At 43.9% G+C, this 16,520-nt stretch overlaps 1 pseudogene; it reads right to left on the minus strand.

Annotated features, from left to right (window-relative positions):
* The window catches only part of LOC123152182 (methionine S-methyltransferase-like), a 43,901-nt pseudogene that overhangs the window by 4,710 nt on the left and 22,671 nt on the right, over window positions 1-16,520 (minus strand).

Here is a 16,520-nt window from a genome sequence, read left to right on the forward strand (position 1 = left end):
ACACTCAGAGATGGCATGCCCGTCTCTCTTGCAATACCTGCAATACTTCTTGTCTCTGGATTGCGACCGGCCCCTGTAGCCATTCTTACTTTTGCCTCTGTTTCCATTATGTGAGTTCTTCTCCTTTGTCCTGCCACCAACAGATAATCCCTCGGCTTGGGATGAACTTGAACCATCATGAGGCACCATTAGTTTCATCTTCTCCTTAGAGTTCAAAGCTTCATAAACTTCATTAAGTGTGAGAGTATCACGACTGTATAATATGGTGTCTCTAAAATTGGTATAAGAACTTGGCAGTGAACAAAGTAACATTAAAGCAGTATCTTCCTCTTCATACTTAACCTCCATTGCAGCTAGATCAGATATGATCTCTTTAAATTCCGAAATATGATTCAAAACATTACCTCCCTCGGGTAACCTGTGCAGGAATAATTTTTGCTTCAGATGCATCTTGATGGTGACATCTTTAGTCATGCAAATCCCTTCCAGCTTTAACCATAGAGCGGCGGCAGTTTTCTCGCTCAAAACTTCCTGCAAAATATTATTATGCAAATGAAGTTGAATTTGTGACAAAGCCTTACAATCAATTCTTTTCTCCTCGGCAATCCAGTCCTCAATTCGGTTCTTCCCAAAACTATCCAGTGCTACATCATAGTCGGCCTGTGCCAACAACGCCCGCATCTTGACTTGCCATAGGGTAAACCTTGTGTCACGGTCCAGCAGCGGAAGATCATACTTCATGGATGCCATGAGTCGATAAACTGTGCACAAAGTAGTACAAGCCGGTAGAGAAAATTCTTGATAGAATTAAATTACGCAGAGCAAAGAACTAGGAACAGTAGCACCTGGTAGCTTCGGAACAGATGTAGCAATTAGCATGACAGAGCAATAAACCAAACTAGTACTAGCCGACTGGGTAAGCTTCACGTGAGATGTAGCTTTCTCGGTCACCGTGCGAATCAATTACTAGTACTAGTTGAAGTAGCACGAGCAGATCAATGCTTGACATGATGCGAAGCAACAGCAGCAGCCTCGGGACTTGAACGAAACAGCAGCAGCTACTCGGCGACGCTGCGTACTCGGGGCTTTAAGCGTATATACGCAGCAGCGGCAACTTGTGGAAATCCAGTCGAACTCGGCTTCCTTTATCGATCTGGCTTCGGTTCGCCAGGTCGCGTCGGCGGCGGCGCATAGGACGCCGTAACCCTAATTCCCTCGTCTCAAATCTCGTATTTGTAACTTGGCTCTGTATACCATTTGTTAGATAATAACGAGAAATAAACGAGACAAAGAGACACGGATTTTTACGTGGAAACCCTTGCGGAAAAAAACCACAGACACGCGAAGGCGCAATCACTATGAGGAGGAGTATTACAAGCATGAGACGACAGACCGTCTGAGGTGCGACTACATAGGGTATATAAGAGGGCAATACATAAGAGTCCTTGGAGGACAAGTAAACGAGTTGTACTCGTACGCGTCGACGTCAACGCAAAGGCCCACACCGGTTGTACTACGTCTAGTCCAACACGGTATAATTTGGATCACAATTTAACATCCCTGATGTTGCAGCCATCGAGCTCGCCTTCGAAAGAACGATTTGCCGATGTAGGCCGTCGGTTTCGCCAGCATTGAGATACCACCATGGCAGCCGACAACATCCCAGCCACAGCTCTCGAGTGTCTGTTCATTGCAGGAAATCAAAAAATGAAGACAAAAAAGGGGCGTGCATGTCAAACATAAGATTTCTCTGAACTGCCAATCTTTATCCTTTGTCTCTGAACTACCAACCTCCCATCTCTGGACTAAGATTTGGGAGAGAACACGAAATTTGAGAGGGCGATTTAGAATGTCACAGAGAGCTACCCTTAGTCAACTTGTCGGCACGATGCTTCAGTGTCTCCTTTTGCTCCTCAATGAGATCAGAGAAGCGCTGGTCCCTCTTGTTCTTAAGACACAGCAGTTTTCTGAAAGTATACTTCAATGTGCGATGTGGTTGACTCAGGCTTGTTAACATATGTTTGATCAAGGACGGGTCAATGTAAATCATAAACCCGAAGTCAAACCCACTCATGGTCAGCTGAAGGGACAGCTCCCCGAGCATAAAAACGCGGAGTGCGAGACATGAAGCAATATTATAAGAGAAACTATCCAAATTCCACAGGCTCCAGCCATCTCTGCTTTGGAACTCCATACCAGAGAAGGAGGTGTCTATCACTACCCTAGCTCCATGTTCAGCACAAACGGATAGCAAATCTTTTATCTCGTCATCACTGTACAGGGAACCAGAAGGGTTAACTGTAGGGCCAGAAATATACACCCATGGCCAATGTACATTCTCATTCTCATATGCATCATCTAGAGCTGCTCCCAGAGCGGTCGGTTCAATCTTGAAGCCTGAACGTACATTTGTTTTGAATCGTCGATGTTTTTGCATTCATAAACTTTGCTGCCGAGACATAGTGCCCATTGGTGCCCATGGGGAAAAGGAAGGCGCCTTGCTCCCTCATACAGCAAAGGACAAGCTTGTTGAAGAGTGTGAGACAGGTGCTGCCATATATAATTTCCTTAGAGAAGCCACATGAACGGTTGTTAAATGTAACGTCGGGACAACTGTCTCCTGGGAAACCATAGTTATTTCCCACCAGCTGTTCGATGCTGGAACGAACGTCAGTTTCGAAATCCATGATGTTCCGCCGAGCAAAACTTTCTAAAATGGAGGCGCTCAGTGGAGAAGGTACTGGTAAGAAGCTGCGGTCTAAATCCATATGAATGACACTAGAATCCTTGGAATCAGGAGTGAAAAATTCAGCTTCTTTTAGGGTAGACATGGCTGAATTAGAAAACTGTATCATCTTCTCAAGTATCTTTTCTGCCGCTTGTCTCTGAAAAAGATATTAAAAGCCAACAAACCAAAACAGTTAAACATTAAGGTCACAAAAGTATTCCACAGGCGCCCTTTTTTTCTTGAGGGTGGTTTTCCATAGGTGCCTGGCCATATTATTAATAATTTTACTTACATTTTTTTGCACGGAATTTTACTTGCTATTAGTCATGATGAAAACATAATCAAATATCCCAATGATAAATTTAGCTGGTCACTGTAAATAAGTGTGTATCCAACTAAGGGAGGAGCGACAAACCCAGGATTTTAGAACTAGCTGACTTATGCTGGGAAATTAGACAAACCCAAGATGTTATCGTGAGGCGGAGAATCGGAGGAGGGAAATTCTGCTTACCACTTGATGTGCATGCTGATGACGGTCACCAATTTGAAACGCCGGCAGCTCATGGAAAAGAGAGCCATAATATTGCTGGCTGATCACAGAAGTATTTTCTTCCAATAGCTCAATTGTTTGTGACAATGCCTTGCAGACAGAAGCATCCTCAGAAATGGCAAAAGCAACTTCCAGATCAGAATAAACCTGCAAATTTTAAACAAAAGTAAGATAGAGCAGATACAAAATGAAACCTTAAGACTGTTTCCAATGTAGGTGCAAGAATGCACAGAAGTTCTAATAGAGTTCCAGGCTAAACGGTATGAAATGGTATATAAGTCTCCTTCACAGAAAGCACTGCTCAAAGTATGGCCTATTTATATTTACTCATGATCATCTTATGGTGTAAATATCTGGTGAGGGAGATCAGGTTGTTAATTCATCATAACAAAATCGTACTTAACATGCCATATGTGCAGTCATTCTGAAATGGGAGAAATAAATTTCTCTGGTAAGTTATAGGCACCTGGTTTTTTACTAGACCCCACAATATAGTCGCATGTGAAGGTAGGGTGTTTCCAACAAGATATTTCAACACACCATTTGAGCTTGGCAGACAAGACCACTCCAGGTTCTCTGAAATATCTAGGAACAACCGGCAACCAACATCTTCTGTTGCGCTTAGTATGTTCGAGAAAGCAGCACTGGTGATAGCCTCAAACTGGGCAATGCTAGTAACGACAACCTGAGGCTTCAATTTTCTGACCAACTCAATCAGTAAATCTGATTGGCGTGGTGCTTCAATTACAGTGATCACGCCTTCAGCATTGTTGCAATCTATTCTTCCCTGAGATTTCAAAAGGAAGCAGTAGTATTCAACATTCTTGAGCCAACATTTTCTTCACATAACAGGCATGTCTTTTCCACTGTTCCCATCAAACAAGATATTTTTATAAAACACTACTAAGCAGTACAGATCAGATGCTGCTCAAACAAGAAGTGTTGCATGACACACACGCACCCACACACACAGAGAGAGAAAGAGAGACAGACAGACAGACAGAGTGGTACCTCGATTTCCGAATATCCTAACCATTGCATGGGCAAGTGTGTGGTCAAATGTTCATCAACAATTGCAAGCGCTGGTGAGAACAGTCGAAGATAATTTTCGACTGCCACCGCACGGGAAGGGAATACAACAAAATTCTGGTGTACAAGAAATGAAAAGGGAGCATCATATAATGCATAAGATACAAGCACAGAATAGCTCGATATGAGAAATTATGGTATAAGTAATTGTAAAGACAATAGCCACCAAGCCTTACATCAGGATTTAATGGGATGTGATGGTAGCTCTTCATAAATTCAGCAACAAGTTTCCTGAAGTTCAAACATCCAGCTGGAGGTTGACAAGGATTGGGCTTGGTCGCATTTAAGAAACTAGCTAGGTATACTAGGAATGTGATCTTCTCATGGGCAGTAGAATCATCAGCGAAGGACAAATCGAGGGACCTGCTGACTTCATGGAATCCATCTTTAAGTATCTCAGTTAGTTTCTTCACCTGAAAATTCTGAATTAGTAATATTTATGTTGCTAGCATACTGTTTTACAAATCTAAAGAGAACGATAAAGAACCTGGTTGGGTTGGCGAAGTTGACAGCTATACACGGACAAAGCATGTGAAACATGGCCACCAGATTTCATGTACGCCAAGGCAGTGCGTGCAGAAACAGGCTGATCCCCCACAGAACCCATGAAGAACTCAAATCGATGCGGGCTATTTTTCTCAAATTCAACTAAGGCTGAAATATCCATGTTCGCAGCCTGCAAATAACCCAACTAGTTGGTAATCCACACAAAAAATTGCATTTTAATATATAATGATAAGCCGGCATTTCCTTGCAATATAGAACCCTACTAACTGTAGTACAACTCAAAGTACTTCTTTTACGAAATCTCAGAGTATATATTGTTGGCCAAACCAGGAATTCCTGATTAATTAACATATGGTATGTCACAGCAATGCTACCTGCATAATTTTTGTTTGCCAGAGCTTAGTGATGTGAAATCCATGGCGTAGAAATAGGCATTCACAGACACCTTGACCTGGTCAGCCTCCCACGTTGAATATCATAGTACCCGTAGGCTTTATGACAGCCATCCCTTCTTCAACTGCCCGAGCAATCAACCCGAGGCCAAATTGGTCCTCCACAAAACCCTGGAGGCAGTAAGTTTACAAGCATACAAGAAATGAACAAAAGGGAAATTGGAACAGAACAATCAGCCACCATAAGAAATATTGGCTTTATGAGAAAATATGTGTACATCATGTCAAACAGATTATCAATGCATATCAACAAATCAAAACTCTATTCAAACAGAGAAAAATTGAATATCACTGCTAATAATTCCAGTATTCTAGAAGAAACTGTGAATAACTCCATATTTCAGCAATCATTCATTCATTTTTCATGGAAAAGTGTGGAATGCTAATCATGCTTATAGTTATAAATTGTAACACAATAAAGCCATGCAAGGTTGAGATGGAAAGGATTACTCCCCAAGAAAGTAATTATACTGTCCATCATTTGTTCTGGTTGCCCATGTTAGTGTAGAGCTCAAAGCTGTTAACTCAATTATACTTGTGGAATCAAGTTAGAAATACAGTCATACAGATCATATATTATTTCTGAACTATACTTTTATTATATCAGGGATAGGAACATGCCTACAAGGAAATGACATATGTTTGAAACACAGTTTTTTCTTCTAATCTGTTTATAAAGAACAATAATGCAGTTACAGAAAAAATATGTAAATTAAGTTCACTCTTGATCCTCCTAACCCAGCTAGAAAGAAATCTGAAAATTGGATTATAAGAGTCAGCATTTTCCTTCAGTTCTGGGTCTACTACAATTTTCTTCTAATCTGATTGCATGGATAAATCACCATTGGTATTTGGTAGATTAAATGGCTGAAGTGATGAACATGCAAAAGATGCCTGACTTACTTGAAGAGCATAGTAGCTGCTCAAGGAATACAAGAACTCCTCTTTGGCATTGCCTCTGGATTGGGTTTAAGAATCTGAAAATTAGATTATAAGAGTCAGCATTTTCCTTCAGTTCTGGGTCTACTACAATTTCGTTTGACCCTACCTGCGGTATGCATCCAACAATGCTATCAAGTTCTATCCTGTTGTCTCTACAGTAAAAAAGAAGATCAGATTCATGGAATTCAACTCTATCAAGTAGTGTTTTCCCCTCCCTGTCGTAAATTGGAAGACCATCGTCGTCTAGTGCATTCAAATAAAGATTTATCCATGCAATCTTGATTGCCCTTGGGTTAATATCCAGACCATAGACCTTCAAAGAAACAAAAGATGCTCAGTTTGGATTCTGACAAAAATATATGGCTGGACTATTGAGGTAATGTAGAGCTGAGCCAGAACTAATTTGGTTCCCTGGCATCTGAGGCTCAAATAATCTGCCGACTAACTTAGACAGTCGGCAGATTATCAGAAGTCTGAGAAGTATCATATCATCAAACCTGAGTAAATACCTAACTATGGAGCTCCCACTTCTATAAACAAATGTCAAACTGCTGCAGTTCCCACTTACGTAGCGACGATCATAAGATAAATGTCCACAGGAGACGGGACAAGAGACACCAACCTTGGAAGGGCACCATTTTTCTGCAAGCGCAATGGATCGTCGCCACATCCCAGCTGTGCGACGGTCTTACTCCTGAAAATGGAATCTGGATCTGGATGATGATTGATGCCCTCGTAGAGAGTGATGGACCTATCTCCAGGACCGAAAACGCTAGGTATCTCCATCATTATCAGATTCTTTCTTTGCTGGGATCCTGAAAGCATTTGATAAATTTCTTATGCAACCAGAACAAAAATCAGTAATAACGAAAGTTTTTACCATCGTGACATGCGCCAACTAAGAGTATTTAACCAAAAACTACCACATTTGCCGGAAACGTGACAGAAAACTACCACTCTACGTTTTTGTGCGAAAAACTAGCAAATTTTTCCTAAGCCGTGGCAAAAAACTACCAAGTCACGAAATCGCTCGCTTCGCCCGCGCTAACCCCTATTCTGACTGGTTGGGCCCGCCAACAGTTGCCACGCGGGCTAACGGACGGCCGGCGCGCGCTGACGGCCGTTAACGGCCCGTCCGCTGTCGGAACGGCGGCTGTCGGTCGGGTGCGGGTCAAGATCTGATCCTCTCCCCTCTCGCTGCACTCTCTCCGTCCTCTCCCTCTCTCTGAACTAGGTGGCGGTGGCGGCGGCGGCGATGGCGGCGGTGGTTCCGGAGGGGGGCGTCGGCGATATGGGTGGTGGAGGCGGCGGCGACGCTGGCGGCGGTGGCACAAGTTTGGACGCTGCGGGCTCAGTCGACAATTGGTTGGGGAGCACCAGCTTCTCGACGCAGGCCGGCTCGCAGCAGCAGGAGGCACAGCTCGCTCAGTCATCGCCAATGGGTTGCAGGTATGGAAATATCATCTGCTAGGTTAGCTGCTTCAATCTGGCAAATTAGTAAGATGTGTTTGTTAGAGCTTGTTGGACATGTGTAGTAAACTGTATTGCACTTGTAGCTCTATCATTTTCAATTGAATTCATGAGCACCTATTTCTGCAGTTTTGCTGACAAGAAGTGGGAGATATGGTTTCATTTAGAAGGAAGAAACCCTATGAAAAGGGGTATATATGAGTCAGATATATCTTTTGTTACTCTACAATCACTCATTGCTAGTGAAGGGAATGGGCAGAGTGATTACATGTACTATGTTGGAAATATGCCCTAGAGGCAATAATAAATTGATTATTATTATATTTCCTTGTTCATGATAATCGTTTATTATCCATGCTAGAATTGTATTGATAGGAAACTCAGATACATGTGTGGATACATAGACAACACCATGTCCCTAGTAAGCCTCTAGTTGACTAGCTCGTTGATCAATAGATGGTTACGGTTTCCTGACCATGGGCATTGGATGTCGTTGATAACGGGGTCACATCATTAGGAGAATGATGTGATGGACAAGACCCAATCCTAAGCCTGGCACAAAGATCGTGTAGTTCGTATGCTAAAGCTTTTCTAATGTCAAGTATCATTTCCTTAGACCATGAGATTGTGCAACTCCCGGATATCGTAGGAATACTTTGGGTGTGCCAAACGTCACAACATAACTGGGTGGCTATAAAGGTACACTACAGGTATCTTCGAAAGTGTCTGTTGGGTTGGCGCGAATCGAGACTGGGATTTGTCACTCCGTGTGACGGAGAGGTATCTCTGGGCCCACTCGGTAGGACATCATCATAATGTGCACAATGTGATCAAGGAGTTGATCACGGGATGATGTGTTACGGAACGAGTAAAGAGACTTACCGGTAACGAGATTGAACAAGGTATCGGGATACCGACGATCGAATCTCGGGCAAGTATCGTACCGCTAGACAAAGGGAATTGTATACGGGATTGATTAAGTCCTTGACATCGTGGTTCATCCGATGAGATCATCATGGAACATGTGGGAGCCAACATGGGTATCCAGATCCCATTGTTGGTTATTGGCCGGAGAGTCGTCTCGGTCATGTCTACGTGTCTCCCGAACCCGTAGGGTCTACACACTTAAGGTTCGGTGACGCTAGGGTTATAGAGATATTAGTATGTGGTAACCCGAAATTTGTTCGGAGTCCCGGATGAGATCCCGGACGTCACGAGGAGTTCCGGAATGGTCCGGAGGTAAAGAATTATATATAGGAAGTGATATTTCGGCCATCGGGACAAGTTTCGGGGTCACCGGTATTGTACCGGGACCACCGGAAAGGTCCCGGGGGTCCACCGGGTGAGGCCACCTGCCCCGGGGGGCCACATGGGCTGTAGGGGGTGCGCCTTGGCCTATATGGGCCAAGGGCACCAGCCCCAAGAGGCACATGCGCCAAGAGAAAGGGAAAAGGGAGAGTCCTAAAGGGGGAAGGCACCTCCGAGGTGCCTTGGGGAGGATGGACTCCTCCCCCCTTGGCCGCACCCTTCCTTGGAGGAAGGGGCAAGGCTGCACCCTTCCCCTCTCCCTTGGCCCTATATATAGTGGGGGAAGGGAGGGAAACCATACCCCAAGCCCTGGCGCCTCCCTCTCCCTCCCATGACACATCTCCCTCCTCCCGCAGCGCTTGGCGAAGCCCTATTGGAATCCCGCTACTTCCACCACCACGCCGTCGTGTTGTTGGATCTTCATCAACCTCTCCTTCCCCCTTGCTGGATCAAGAAGGAGGAGACGTCACTGCTCCGTACGTGTGTTGAACGCGGAGGTGCCGTCCGTTCGGCGCTAGGATCATCGGTGATTTGGATCACGACGAGTACGACTCCATCAACCCCGTTCTCTTGAACGCTTCCGCGCGCGATCTACAAGGGTATATAGATCCACTCCTCCCTCGTTGCTAGATGACTCCATAGATAGATCTTGGTGACACGTAGGAAAAGTTTGAATTTATGCTACGTTCCCCAACAGTGGCATCATGAGCTAGGTCTATGCGTAGTTTCTATGCACGAGTAGAACACAAAGTAGTTGTGGGCATTGATTTTGTTCAATATGCTTGCCGTTACTAGTCTTATCTTGATTCGGCGGCATCGTGGGATGAAGCGGCCTGGACCAACCTTACACGTATGCTTACGTGAGACCGGTTCCACCGACTGACATGCACTAGTTGCATTAGGTGGCTGGCGGGTGTCTGTCTCTCCCACTTTAGTCGGATCGGATTCGATGAAAAGGGTCCTTATGAAGGGTAAATAGCAATTGGCATATCACGTTGTGGTTTTTGCGTAGGTAAGAAACGTTCTTGCTAGAAGCCCATAGCAGCCACGTAAAACATGCAAACAACAATTAGAGGACGTCTAACTTGTTTTTGCAGGGTATGCTATGTGATGTGATATGGCCAAAAGGATGTGATGAATGATATATGTGATGTATGAGATTGATCATGTTCTTGTAATAGGAATCACGACTTGCATGTCGATGAGTATGACAACCGGCAGGAGCCATAGGATTTGTCTTAATTTATTTATGACCTGCGTGTCAACATAAACGTCATGTAATTACTTCACTTTATTGCTAACCATTAGCTGTAGTAGTAGAAGTAATAGATGACGTGACAACTTCATGGAGACACGATGATGGAGATCATGGTGTCATGCTGGTGACAAGATGATCATGGAGCCCCAAGATGGAGATCAAAGGAGCTATATGATATTGGCCATATCATGTCACTATTATTTGATTGCATGTGATGTTTATCATGTTTATACATCTTATTTGCTTAGAACGACGGTACTAAATAAGATGATCCCTCATTACAATTTCAAGAATGTGTTCTCCCCTAACTGTGCACCGTTGCTAAAGTTCGTCGTTTCGAAGCACCACGTGATGATCGGGTGTGATAGATCCTTACGTTCACATACAACGGGTGTAAGACAGTTTTACACATGCAAAACACTTAGGGTTAACTTGACGAGCCTAGCATGTACAGACATGGCCTCGGAACACAAGAGACCGAAAGGTCGAGCATGAGTCGTATGGTAGATACGATCAACATGAAGATGTTCACCGATGATGACTAGTCCGTCTCACGTGATGATCGGACACGGCCTAGTTGACTCGGATCATGTAATCACTTAGATGACTAGAGGGATGTCTATCTGAGTGGGAGTTCATAAGATGAACTTGATTATCCTGAACATAGTCAAAAGGATTTTGCAAATTATGTCGTAGCTCGCGCTTTAGTTCTACTGTTTAGATATGTTCCTAGAGAAAATTTAGTTGAAAGTTGATAGTAGCAATTATGCGGACTAGGTCCGTAAACTGAGGATTGTCCTCATTGCTTCATAGAAGGCTTATGTCCTTAATGCACCGCTCAGTGTGCTGAACCTCGAACGTCGTCTGTGGATGTTGCGAACATCTGACATACACATTTTGATAACTACGTGATAGTTCAGTTAAACGGTTTAGAGTTGAGGCACCGAAGACGTTTTGGAACGTCGCGGAACATATGAGATGTTTCGAGGGCTGAAATTGGGATTTCAGGCTCGTGCCCACGTCAAGAGGTATAAGACCTCCGACGATTTTCTTAGCCTGCAAACTAAGGGAGAAAAGCTCAATTGTTGAACTTGTGCTCAGATTGTCTGAGTACAACAATCGCTTGAATCGAGTGGGAGTTGATCTTCCAGATGAAATAGTGATGGTTCTCCGAAGTCATTACCACCAAGCTGCTTGAGCTTCGTGATGAACTATAATATATCAGGGACATATATAATGATCCTTGAGATATTCGCGATGTTTGACACCACAAAAGTAGAAATCAAGAAGGAGCATCAATTGTTGATGGTTGGTGAAACCACTAGTTTCAAGAAGGGCAAGGGCAAGAAGGGATACTTCATGAAACGGCAATTCAGCTGCTGCTCTAGTGAAAAACCCAAGGTTGAACCCAAACCCAGACTAAGTGCTTCTGTAATAAAGGGAACAACCACTGGAGCAGAATTACCCTAGATACTTGGTAGATGAGAAGGATGGCAAGGTTGATAGAAGTATATTGGATATACATTGTGTTGATGTGTACTTTACTAGTACTCCTAGTAGCACTAGGGTATTAGATACCGGTTCGGTTGCTAAGTGTTAGTAACTCGAAATAAAAGCTACGAAATAAATGGAGACTAGCTAAAGGTGAGCTGACGATATGTGTTGGAAGTGTTTCCAATGTTGATATGATCAAGCATCGCACGCTCCCTCTACCATCGAGATTGGTGTTTGCGTTGAGCATAGACATGATTGTATTATATCTATCGCGATACGTTTATTCATTTAAGGAGAATAATGGTTACTCTGTTTATTTGAATAATACCTTCAATTGTCTTGCACCCAAAATGAATGGTTTGTTGAATCTCGATCGTAGTGATACACATGTTCATGCCAAAAGATATAAGATAGTAATGATAGTACCACCTACTTGTGGCACTGCCACGTAAGTCATATCGGTATAAAACGCATGAAGAAGCTCCATGTTGATGGATCTTTGGGCTCACTCGTTTTTGAAAAGTTTGAGACATGCGAACCATGCCTATTGGTGTATATGCATGAAGAAACTCCATGCAAATGGACCGTTTGGACTCACTTGATTTTGAATCACTTGAGACATGCAAATCATACCACATGGGCGAGATGACTGAAAGCCTCGTTTTCAGTAAAATGGAACTAGAAAGCAACTTGTTGGAAGTAATGCATTTTGATGTGTGCAGTCCAATGAGTGCTGAGGCATGTAGTGGATATCGTTATGTTCTTGCTTCACAGATGATTTGAGTAGATGTTGAGTATATTTACTTGATGAATCACGAGTCTGAATTATTGAAAGGTTCAAGTAATTTCAGGGTGAAGTTGAAAGATCGTCGTGACAAGAGGATAAGATATCTATGATATGATCATAGAGATGAATATCTGAATTACGAGTTTGGCACAGAATTAAGACATTGTGGAAATTGTTTCACAACTAATACAGCCTGGAACACCATGGTGTGATGGTGTGTCCGAACATCATGACTGCACCTTATTGGATATGATGCATACCATGATGTCTCTTATCGAATTACCACGATAGTTTATGGGTTAGGCATTAGAGACAACCGCATTCACTTTAAATAGGGCACCACGTAATTCCGATGAGATGACACCGTATGAACTATGGTTTAGAGAAACCTAAGCTGTCATTTCTTAAAAGTTTGGGGCTGTGACGCTTATGTGAAAAAGTTTCAGGCTGATAAGCTCGAACCCAAAGCGGATAAATGCATCTTCATAGGACACCCAAAACAGTTGGGTATACCTCCTGTCTCAGATCCAAAAGCAATAAGGGATTGTTTCTGGAATCGGGTCCTTTCTCGAGGAAAAGTTTCTCTCGAAAGAATTGAGTGGGAGGATGGTGGAGACTTGATGAGGTTATTGAACCGTCACTTCAACTAGTGTATAGCAGGGCACAAAGAGTTGTTCCTGTGGCACCTACACCAATTGAAATGGAAGCTTATGATAGTGATCATGAAACTTCAGATCAAGTCACTACCAAACCTTGTGGGATGACAAGGATGCGTACTACTTCAGAGTGGTACGTAACCCTGTCTTGGAAGTCATGTTGCTAGACAACAATGAACCTACAAGCTATGGAGAAGCGATGGTGGGCCCGGATTCCGATAAATGGCTCGAGGCCATAAAATCCGAGATAGGATCCGTGTATGAAAACAAAGTGTAGACTTTGGAAGAACTACTTGATGGTCATAAGGCTGTTAGGTACATATGGATTTTAAAAGGAAGACGGATAATGATGGTAAGTATCACCATTAAGAAAGCTTGACTTGTCGTTAAGATGTTTTCCGACAAGTTCAAGGAGTTGACTGCGATGAGACTTTCTCACTCGTAGAGATGCTAAGAGTCTGTCGGAATTATATTAGCGATTACTGCATTATTTATGAAATCTTGCAGATAGGATGTCAAAACATTGTTTCCTCGACGTTTTTTTTAGGAAAGGTTTATGTGATACAAACCGGAAGGTTTTGTCAATCCTGAAAGACGCTAATAAGTATGCAAAGCTCCGGCAATCCTTCTAGGGACTGGAGTAAGCATCTCGGAGTTGGAGTGTATGCTTTGATGAGATGATCAAAGATTTTGGGTTTATACAAAGTTTATGAGAAACTTGTATTTCCAAAGAAGTGAGTGGGAGCACTATAGAATTTCTGATGAGTATATGTTGTTGACATATTGTGGATCAGAAATGATGTAGAATTTCTGGAAAGCATATAGGGTTATTTGGAAAGTGTTTTTCAATGGAAAGCCTGGATCAAGCTACTTGAACATTGAGCATCAAGATCTATAAGGATAGATCAAAACGCTTAATGGTACTTTCAAATGAGCACATACCTTGACATGATCTTGAAGGTGTTCAAGATGGATCAGTCAAAGAAGGAGTTCTTGCCTGAGTTGTAAGGTACGAAGTTAAGACTTAAAGCTCGACCACGGCAGAACAGAGAGAAAGGACGAAGGTCGTCCCCTATGCTTAGACATAGGCTCCATAGTATGCTATGCTGTGTACCGCACCTGAAGTGTGCCTTGCCATGAGTCAGTCAAGGGGTACAAGAGTGATCCAAGAATGGATCACAGGACAGCGGTCAAAGTTATCCTTAGTAACTAGTGGACTAAGGAATCTTTCTCGATTATGGAGGTGGTAAAAGAGTTCGTCGTAAAGGGTTACGTCGATGCAAGCTTAAACATCTATCCGGATAGCTCTGAGTAGAGATACCGGATACATATAATGGAGCAACATTTTAGAATAGCTCCAAGTAGAACAGTTATTTGAAATGGCTCCAAATATAGCGTAGTAGCTGCATCTACAAGATGACATAGAAATTTGCGAAGTACATACGGATCTGAAAGATTCAGACCCGTTGACTAAAACCTCTCTCACAAGCAACATGATCAAACCCAGAACTCATTGAGTGATAATCACATAGTGATGTGAACTAGATTATTGACTCTAGTAAACTCTTTGGATGTTGGTCACATGGCGATGTGACCTGTGAGTGTTAATCACATGGCGATGTGAACTAGATTATTGACTCTAGTGCAAGTGGGAGACTATTGGAAATATGCCCTAGAGGCAATAATAAATTGATTATTATTATATTTCCTTGTTCATGATAATCATTTATTATCCATGCTAGAATTGTATTGATAGGAAACTCAGATACATGTGTGGATACATAGACAACACCATGTCCCTAGTAAGCCTCTAGTTGACTAGCTCGTTGATCAATAGATGGGTATGGTTTCCTGACCATGGGCATTGGATGTCGTTGATAACGGGATCACATCATTAGGAGAATGATTTGATGGACAAGACCCAATCCTAAGCCTAGCACAAAGATCGTGTAGTTGGTATGCTAAAACTTTTCTAATGTCAAGTATCATTTCCTTAGACCATGAGATTGTGCAACTCCCGGATATCGTAGGAATACTTTGGGTGTGCCAAACGTCACAACGTAACTGGGTGGCTATAAAGGTACACTACAGGTATCTCCGAAAGTGTCTGTTGGGTTGGCGCGAATCGAGACTGGGATTTGTCACTCCGTGTGACGGAGAGGTATCTCTGGACCCACCCGGTAGGACATCATCATAATGTGCACAATGTGATCAAGGAGTTGATCACGGGATGATGTGTTACGGAACGAGTAAAGAGACTTACCGGTAACGAGATTGAACAAGGTATCGGGATACCGACGATCGAATCTCGGGTAAGTATCGTATCGCTAGACAAAGGGAATTGTATACGGGATTGATTAAGTCCTTGACATCGTGGTTCATCCGATGAGATCATCGTGGAACATGTGGGAGCCAACATGGGTATCCAGATCCCGCTGTTGGTTATTGGCCGGAGAGTCGTCTCGGTCATGTCTACGTGTCTCCCGAACCCGTAGGTCTACACACTTAAGGTTCGGTGACGCTAGGGTTATAGAGATATTAGTATGCGGTAACCCAAAAGTTGTTCGGAGTCCCGGATAAGATCCCGGACGTCACGAGGAGTTCCGGAATGGTCCGGAGGTAAAGAATTATATATAGGAAGTGCTATTTCGGCCATCGGGACAAGTTTCGGGGTCACCGGTATTGTACCGGGACCACCGGAAAGGTCCTGGGGGTCCACCGGGTGGGGCCACCTGCCCCGGGGGGCCACATGGGCTGTAGGGGGTGCGCCTTGGCCTATATGGGCCAAGGGCACCAGCCCCAAGAGGCCCATGCGCCAAGAGAAAGGGAAAAAGGAGAGTCCTAAAGGGGGAAGGCACCTCCGAGGTGCCTTGGGGAGGATGGACTCCTCCCCCCCTTGGCCGCACCCTTCCTTGGAGGAAGGGGCAAGGTTGCGCCCTTCCCCTCTCCCTTGGCCCTATATATAGTGGGGGAAGGGAGGGAAACCATACCCCAAGCCCTGGCGCCTCCCTCTCCCTCCCATGACACATCTCCCTCCTCCCGCAGCGCTTGGCGAAGCCCTGTTGGAATCCCGCTACTTCCACCACCACGCCGTCGTGTTGTTGGATCTCCATCAACCTCTCCTTCCCCCTTGCTGGATCAAGAAGGAGGAGACGTCGCTGCTCCGTACGTATGTTGAACGCGGAGGTGCCGTCCGTTCGGCGCTAGGATCATCGATGATTTGGATCACGACGAGTACGACTCCATCAACCCCGTTCTCTTGAACGCTTCCGCGCGCGA

This window comes from Triticum aestivum, chromosome 7A, assembly GCF_018294505.1.
Source record: "Triticum aestivum cultivar Chinese Spring chromosome 7A, IWGSC CS RefSeq v2.1, whole genome shotgun sequence".
NCBI lineage: Eukaryota > Viridiplantae > Streptophyta > Magnoliopsida > Poales > Poaceae > Triticum > Triticum aestivum.